The sequence below is a fragment of the Miscanthus floridulus genome, chromosome 8 (genome assembly GCF_019320115.1).
Source record: "Miscanthus floridulus cultivar M001 chromosome 8, ASM1932011v1, whole genome shotgun sequence".
In the NCBI taxonomy this organism is placed as follows: domain Eukaryota; kingdom Viridiplantae; phylum Streptophyta; class Magnoliopsida; order Poales; family Poaceae; genus Miscanthus; species Miscanthus floridulus.
This window is the reverse complement of record NC_089587.1, coordinates 110,616,352-110,625,132: the sequence shown is the minus strand read 5'-3', so window position 1 is coordinate 110,625,132 and position 8,781 is coordinate 110,616,352. Positions and strand designations below refer to the sequence as shown.

At 42.6% G+C, this 8,781-nt stretch overlaps 1 long non-coding RNA gene across 2 annotated transcripts; it reads right to left on the bottom strand.

Moving 5' to 3' along the window:
- Window positions 1-1,050: 1,050 nt before the first annotated feature.
- On the bottom strand, window positions 1,051-3,739 carry LOC136473258 (uncharacterized). Of its 2 annotated transcripts, none has more exons than XR_010762553.1 (6): window positions 3,372-3,739; window positions 2,809-2,866; window positions 2,528-2,605; window positions 2,181-2,289; window positions 1,506-1,628; window positions 1,051-1,418 (listed from the first exon to the last, which is right to left on the bottom strand). It is a non-coding gene; the product is annotated as an uncharacterized lncRNA (long non-coding RNA). The 2 variants fall into 2 exon arrangements; XR_010762552.1 differs by having other exon boundaries at window positions 2,185-2,289.
- Between the last annotated feature and the right edge of the window lie 5,042 nt (window positions 3,740-8,781).

The window sequence follows — 8,781 nt, the reverse complement described above, 5'->3', positions numbered from 1 at the left end:
AAGCGCTAAAAATAAAAAGGTAAGCTAGGAGCATGTTACTGATCGCGACAAAGAGGACAATAGAGTGAAGACACGATAGAAGGTAGTCGCAGAAAACACCTATACTGGTCTAGATAGTGACAATGAGGGAGAAAAATGAAGAGGATTGCAAGGAGTAATACAAAGTGAGTGGTTGGAGGGGCCATGCGTCAAGGCAAAATGCTATGAGAAGGGGTTGCTACGATGTGATGAAGTTTAGGTGGTGGTATGATTTATCAATCATTGAAAAAATTTATAAAAGTGTTAGATTCAGAATCTGGTCATAATACTCTAATGTGCATTGCAAGTGGCGTGTGTTCTGACATTTAGGATGTATAGGTAATTTGATGTCGTCTAATGATTGATGAAACTGGACATGCCCATTGTTATGCATGTTGCAAATGTAAGTCAAGTTTCATGATGAACAGAAAGTAGAACACTGATGGGACAACTTCTCACTAAAGGATTGCTGAAATGCTGAAACTTACTGAAGCATCCTTGTTGATAACCTATGTGGAGGAATGTCGGGAGTATGTGTTTTTCTGATCAAGTTTGCAGCAACTACCCTGTGGGGCTGCTTGTACACTAGAGGATCACCTTGATGGCCTGCTGGTCCAGTAAGGGTTTATCACCCATTGATTACCAAGGAGGGTCATGAGAATCATGTTTTTTTATTCAAATATAATATGTGATCGATGATTTTTTTTCAAAATCACCAAAGCATATACACCATTTTGGTTGTTTAATTTGTGTTGTCCAAACTGTCACCATAGCATTAGCATAGGTAATATACTAGTAAGAAACAGTGACTTTTTTCTTTTTGAAGAGTGACAACAAATGATGCTAGTGGTTTCATTTTTACGAACCACGCTGGTCTACGTTTCATTTGTATTGTTAATTCCAATCATGCTCATTCTAAAAAGAAATAAGCTTTCATCATCCAATCTACCATGTTCCTCGTCTAAGCTAAATTAAACGTGTGAAATTGCACCCCAAAAAATGTAATATTCAAGTCAACAACACGCCTCTCTATCTTATAATAAATTACATGCATGACCATTTCTATAACGTTTATAATTAATTACATGAGGCACACAGCCCAAAGCAGCATGAGATGAGATCATCAGTTCACATGCTTCTAAGACCCTCTCGGCTGGGACAATTAGCTTGCCTATGACCGACCATGCCGTGACGGAAACAGGTATTTCAGGAAGATCGTTTAGGGCAGGCACTGATCCAGTGCCCTTCCTCACCGCATCCATAGCAGGGGCGCCCGGTCATGGGGCTGTGGCTACCAAAAGGCGTCATGGGCGATGTCGCGGGTGTTTTCGCCATAGCAGTCGGGTGGCGCGGCGTGCCTGGTGAATTCTGGTAGACTACAGCACGGGGTGCTGCCTGACCTGTGAGCACGATTTCATTGTTGATGATGTCAAATGGGATTGGCCACTCATCGATAAGAAGTTGAGCAGGATTGGCTGATTCATTACCATTGTTGTCTCCAACTCAACTGTAGTGTTCCCATGGGCTTCCTTTGTATTGTAGTCCACAACCTGTGGTGGTCCTTTAACAACATCTGTTACTGGCACCTTGAAACTGCATGCAACTTGTCCCTGCAGAATAAATAGTAATGCAGCTGGTCAATTGCATGTAGCAGGAAACATAAAGTTAAAAGTAGCTTAGAGACTCAAAAATATTGGATTGTGATCCCAACATCAAGTTACTAATCCAGAATATGGAAAAGCTAAAAAGTCAAGACAGTATCTCAGAATCAGATCAAAGGAACTGAACCAAGTTTCAGTTGGTGGGAGGTGTGGATGTACACTCCTACCATCCAGGTTCAAGTCCCGTTTGACTCAAATATGTGTGCTTATTTTTTCTTGTTTCCAATGTCATCTTTTTCCTCCTAGGTTGGCCAAATCTCAGATGCAAGTTGCAGTTTTGAAATGGTTTAAGAATTCTTCACTTTCATAAAGAATAATTTGAGAAAATGTGCACACAATAGTATGAAGAAAGCCTTGGACACACATAATTTTTGTTCGAAAAAATTCAGCTGCAGGTTACGGATATTCTAAGACTAAAACTTCAATGAATGCATTCTATATTTTATGTGGAGATGCTAAATCAAGTGAATTCTTCACTTTCTTAAAGAATGAATATGGTACCTACTATTAAAAAGCGGTCGTCCATAGCAAGCTAGCAGCGCCTTCATATAATTCAATAATCAACATACACCAATTTGAGTAAGATTCAATTGCCCAATAGCTAATAAACCTGTAATTTTAAACAACAATGATCAGCTTTGGGATTCAAGAGCATATGAGCATCAGGTGCTCACACATGCATTATGAAAAGCATACCACAATGATTAACAGTAAGAAACCTTAAATCTGTAATATCAACAAGTGCATACATAGATCAAGATAGATAAATCATACAAACAAGACCAAATTTATGACTAGTGGAGACAGTGATAAATCCAAAAAACAGTGTAGAGCATTGTCGAGCATACCTTTTTCGTGCTATCGGCACACCACTGTTGCTGATGGAGTGCAGAAGAAGAAGACGTCTCCTACTGGTGGAAAGCTAACTAAAATGATAAAAATCAGAAATAACTAGTGTTAATGGTTTCGAAGCTACAGCCGCCATAAATTAAATGTGTAAAATTGGAAAATTAGCAAGGCTGAAAAAGAAGCTAATTTCCAAAGGAAACAAATGCAATATTTATACTCTTGTAAATCTTCAAGCATAATTAGCCACACAAACAAACCCTGTAATAGTCGAAGAAACTACCTATGTGAGTAATCATGGGGAGTAGATGGAGGATGCTTTGATGGCGAGCGCCTGAGATCTGCATAAAAAACAAAGAGTGAGAAAAGAGGATAAATAAGTTCTTGTGGCCTCTGTATTAGCTGAATGGATTACAGATGAACAGGATTCCATCCAAAAAAAATTGATGCACCAAACCTGATAAGCACAACATAGCATGTATATTGTTTTGATGCTTCTAAATTTGCAAAAGCTGCTGATATGAACAAAAAGGCCAGACAGAACTGCTCAATGCCTTGCTCAAAAGCTACATAGTGTAATTCAGTGTCCAAAAGTGTGACCAGCTAATTTTGTTGCATCTAAAATAACTTGGCTTCATCCTTAGAGTTTCCTGTTGCTTCTTCACTTGCCACCTTGGTCGTAGAAAGCAAAACAGATATAGAAAAGTAGAGATTTGGCAACAAAGACATGATAGTAGATTTGTGGTATATTGAAGGAAAAAACAAACTAGTGATACATACAAAGAGGAGCTTTAGAATAATTACTGTTATGAAAAGAAAGTGCAAAAGTAAATAAATGGTATACACCTCTGTACATGCACCGGTCGACAATCCTGCTCGTGTTTGCCTAGTTTTCCTCAGACCAACATCCTTAGATTTGTCGATGTGTGAGGATGAACGGGCGTTGGGAATGGGCATGAAGTCGTCATCATCATAGTCGTGACCAGCTGCAGTAGGCAACACATGCCCTGGTCGAATATGATGCTCAAACCTAAAAAAAGGCCACAAACAGATAAACTTTAACAACAGACTAAGAATTAACATTAATCGGCGATTCTCGGACATAAATAGAATTATAATAAATTGAAACACGTATGGACTTCTCCTACGAGCTCTCAAAAAACCACCCTCTTCAGGTTAGACGGGACCCTATCCACAGTACGCTTTGCAGCATGAGTCCTACAAAAAAATAGGAAAAAATGAACCATGAACTTATGAAAAAAATAAAACTAGGGATACGGTTACATAGGGGATAGAAGAAGCATATTTATGTGCAGCATGTTTGTACGGAATATACAAATTGGAAGAGTATACTGATATGCCTCAGACGATTATGATTGGTGGGAAATTTGGTAAACAAGATTATAAACAGTACCTTCTCTGAGATAGGTCGCCAGAAGTAGGTGCTACCGCAGGGTTCTTAGAAGGGGAATGACTTGCATCTGAATACCAAAAGGACCAGAAAAGGAAAATAATAAACAACAAAGGTAGATGATTTTAAGAATAGAAAAATCTTGTGAGCTTTCAGAACAAGATGAAAAGTGTTAATTAACAAAAGCACAAGCCGAAGTGGAATCAAAAGAACAATGGAAATTTAAGATAGCAAAATTTAAAATCCATGAATATTAAATTATTCTCAAATTATGTGTACATACATCTGATCATATAAATATAAATAAAAAATCATAAACAAGATTAGATAAGCCATAAATGAATGTATCTAATTTTGTCTAGTCATTTGTAAAATACTAACTCCATACTGCAACAGATTAAAATTATAGTACAGCCATTCCCCTTTGCACCTCTATTTCGTGAAGCCAATGCAGAGGTTCTACCCGGAGAGGAGGGTAACCTCTCGTCTTATCGCAAAGGGACCTCATACCTAAATGGGAAATGATCACATTAACTGAGAGAAAAGCAGATACAACAAATGGAAAAGGCCACTAAAATTAAAAAAAACACATGTACTGACCACTGTTGAGTGCTCTCAAAAACAAGCCTTTTTAGGTTGTCAGGCATCTTATCAACTTGCACCAACCGGATTCTGAAGTCAATGATTTAGAATGCATTTAGAATACTGCATTCGTATACTCTACAACTTAAAATTACAAGCTGACTCCACAGAACAATGTAGTTGCAACTGCTGAGTCAATGTGAATGTATAAAAATAAAAAAAATATAACATAATGGGAATATGAAACAAAGAACCTTTTAGTTGACGAATCATGACCTTTTCCTGCATGGGCATCCTCTGCAAATGCAGAATAAATAGAATTGCTTTATTAAACTATAATGACACCATAAATAAAAAAATACATGTATGATATGAACAAAAAAAACAATGCAAAGCTGAATCAATGTGTGTGGTTTAATCTGTCTTGTGTCTTCTTTTTATTAAGACACTAATTGAGTATGAGGCATACACACGCGCACGAAAACACACAACACTCTACCATCACCACCCATGTACATGTGCTAGTAAACCCAATACAAATTTATCAGAGGCATCGAAGGTCTCACAGAGTGTGGGTACATGCTTTGCAACTGATTACTGATTTTTGCACCGAGTCAGGCTGGTGGGCTGAGTGCACACCTGCACTGATAAAAATGAAGACCTTGATGTTGTGACCTAAACACTTCCAAAAGTCAGCTGCCTAGTCTGCTTGCTATTTGTAGAATGCCACATAAAGATCGCTGGTAGGATATCTTGTCAAGTTCATATCCATGTATTTAACCATCTAACTTGTGAGACTGTAACGATAGGAAGTTTTTGTGCCTCTACCTCATGCTTACAACTGCAGTTATATATTCTACTCAGAATTAAATTTGAAGGGTTCAAATTATAGATGCTATAAGACAAAATGTGTGGGGTGAGGCATTGTAGCTTCTTCAATTAAGAGGCTAAGAGGCTGAGTTTCTATCCTAAACCCACGCGCTGTAAAAGGATATTAGAGCATTCAGAGGCATTCACAATTTGATAGCTGGGCCTATACATTTCACAGATGATTTACTGATTTAGTAAAGATCACTGGAGGTAGACAGCTGTGACTAATGTCTGAACTCAGGGTAGATGTATTGCTGTGCAGTTTCTTGTGGATTTACTGTATTGTGTTTATTAATTCAAAGGTATTGAACACATGAATACTGATGGGAGCACTTGTTGAACTACGAATACGTGATATGTTACTCTTTTCAAATGAAGCAGCTAGTTCATGATGGTAAATAAAATATTTCACATGGACATTGAGGGACCTGTGATTCTGATTAAACACAAGTATGGAGAATATATTATTTCTTAAAGACTGATATCTGTAATTGATTGAAGCTGAATATAATATCATCTTCATGATGGTAAATAAAATATTTCACATGGAAATTGAGAGACCTGTGATTCTGATTAAACACAACTATGAAGAATATATTATTTCTTAAAAACTGGATATCTGTAATTGATTGAGGCTGAATATAATATCATCTTCTAAAGTTCTAATATTGAAATAAACATTGCTTTCAATGACTTCGGAGCAGCAAAGCATGGCGTATAGTTTCATACTTCCATAATGTGCTTGCCTTTTAACAAAGAGTACCCATATCAGGGAATCTAATAGTGAAACCAATTTGACACAAAATTAATGGGAACAACAAAGCGAGATACATGAATAAGGATATAAAGGAAACCTGAGGAACCAGGCGGCTCCATCCCAAATGATGCAAGCTCGGTAATCAACGAGTGTATTCGACAATCAACGGCCGGCGCGATGCGTCTGGGAATGCACAGCGCGGGGAGCTGCTTCTTACAACGCTGAGTGACAACACGGCAGGGTGGGACTCTGGAGAAGGCCAGCCGAGCACATCCGACCGGGCGGCGCTGGGGGGAGGAACGGTGGGAGAGGCGTCGGAAGGGAGTTGCCGGCGATGGAGGGAAGACGGTGCCGCTTCCCCCGCTGACCACGCGCTCTAGGTGAAATGGCGTCGGAAGGGAGGTGCCGGCGATGGAGGGAAGGCGGCGCCGCTTCCCCCGCTGACCACGCGCTCCAGGTGAAGCCGAGCGGACGCCGGACTGAAGAAGGGCAACGGCGAGATCGGATCTAGGCGAAATCGAGCGGACTCCGGACGAGCGAAGGGCGATGGCGAGCTACTCAGCGAGAGCGGCGGCGACCTGGGGTGTGCGAGCTGCGGAGGCGCCGGTTGTGCGATATGGGGTGTGCGATCTGGGGCATGCGGGAGCTACGGAAGGCGCTGGGTGCGGCGCCGGGATCGACCTGGTTGGCTCGGTCGGATAGGATGAATTGGGTTCAGGTACTGATTATTATTCGGTACCCAGGGTAATACAGTGTGTGTGTATCACAACTGCAGACGCCCTCTTTGTCGAGTGCTGGGGGCACTCGGCAAAGCCAGCCAAGCACTCGGCAAAGGCTTTGTCGAGTGCCGCACTCGGCAACGGTCTCTCGGCAAAGATTTTGTCGGCAAAAATTTCTTTGCCGAGTGCCAAAAATCGACACTCGGCAAAGTCTTTGCCGAGTGCCAAGCCCGCACTCGGCAAAAAAATAACTACCATCAACATTTGACGCTGTCTTTGCCGAGTGCCTAGGGACTGGCACTCGGCAAAATTTGAATTTTTGCCGAGAGCCAGGGCTCAGCACTCGGCAAAGAAACAATTTTTTTTAAAAAAAATCTTTTTAAAAATAGTCTTTGCCGAGTGGTACCATCTGGCACTCGGCAAAATTGACCTCTTTGCCGAGTGCCAGGCTGTGGCACTCGGCAAAACTGGGGAAGTGGCTGTTTTTGCAGCATTTTTTTCCAGCTTTGCCGAGTGCCACACCCCTGGCACTCGGCAAAGACTTCTTTGCCGAGTGTTGGCACTCGGCAAAGCTGGGAAATTTGCAAATTTTTTTTGTTTGTTGCTTTCCTTCGAAAGCAAACACGCAAAGCTCATATATAATACATGAGACAGCACATAGGCATTTAGCATCACACAAAACGCATACATAATCCATCACATACATCCATAATACATCACAAGCACATCCAACATCCATCACAAGCACATCCTCCTGCATAATCCATCACACGCACATCCAATGTGCAAATCCATGACAACATCTAAGAAGTCTTCATCCAACACAAGTCCTAGATCAAGAAAAGTCAATGAAACATGAAGGGGCACCACCTACTGCCACTGATCCCAATGGGAGCCTGAAGGGGCACCTCCGTGCGGTGGTGGACCTGTCCAGCCAGGGTGTGTGTGCTGAGGCGAAGGAGTCAGGTTCGAACCCGACGACTGTTGCACAAAGGAGAATTGAATTCATTAGTATCTACACAAGCTAAAGGACTTGATCAACCATATATATATACTCACCGGAGTGCCTAGAGCCAGAGGAGTAGGAGGCACAACTGGAGCGAGCAGCGACTGGGGCACCACCACACCCGGGAGAGTGGTGCCGAGGCTCGACATGAATGAGAACATGTCCTGCATCCTCTGCACCTTGGCCACCCTCTGGGCCCTCAGGACCTCCCACTCGGCCCTCTCGGCCTCCCTCTCGGCCTCCATCCTCTCCACAGTGGCCTGCAATATTCAATCACCAACGTTTAAACAATGCAAATGCAAGGTACATGTGTAAAAGTAATGAACGGCGAATGAAATAGAACTAACCTGGAGTGCCGCCATCTACAGCAGTGTGCTCGCCTGTCGAGGTCGAATGGGGACGGAGGAGCTCGTGCTCTGTGCTCGGATCTAGACGAGGTTGGGCACAGAGGTCGAGTCGACCATGTTGGAGGCCATCCAGTACCGGCCATGCTGCTTCCCTCCTCCGAGCCTCATCACGAGGTCGGTATCAAGGGGCTGGGTGGCGGGGTCGAAGTCCTCCCCATGCCGCTCGCGGGCCGACGAGGCGTAATCAGTGAGCTTGCTGTGGACGCTCGTGTTGCTGTACGCCTCGGGCCCGTCCTCCGGGTTGTAGATGGTGTCCAGGGCTGTCGCCTTGCCCTTGTGTGCCATGGCGTACGCCATGAACTCGTTGCATTCCTGGCCATCATGCGACTAGGACTGCGAGGAAAACACAAAGACAATTAGAAGTAATGAGAATTGAGCGTTAGAACAAATAAATAAATAAGTGCGTAGCATGTACCCAGGCCTGGGCGTACGAACTGAGGGGCCGGTTGCCTTGGTGGTGCGCCAGCCCACCCATCTGCAGGCGGCACTCCTGACGGAGGGCGT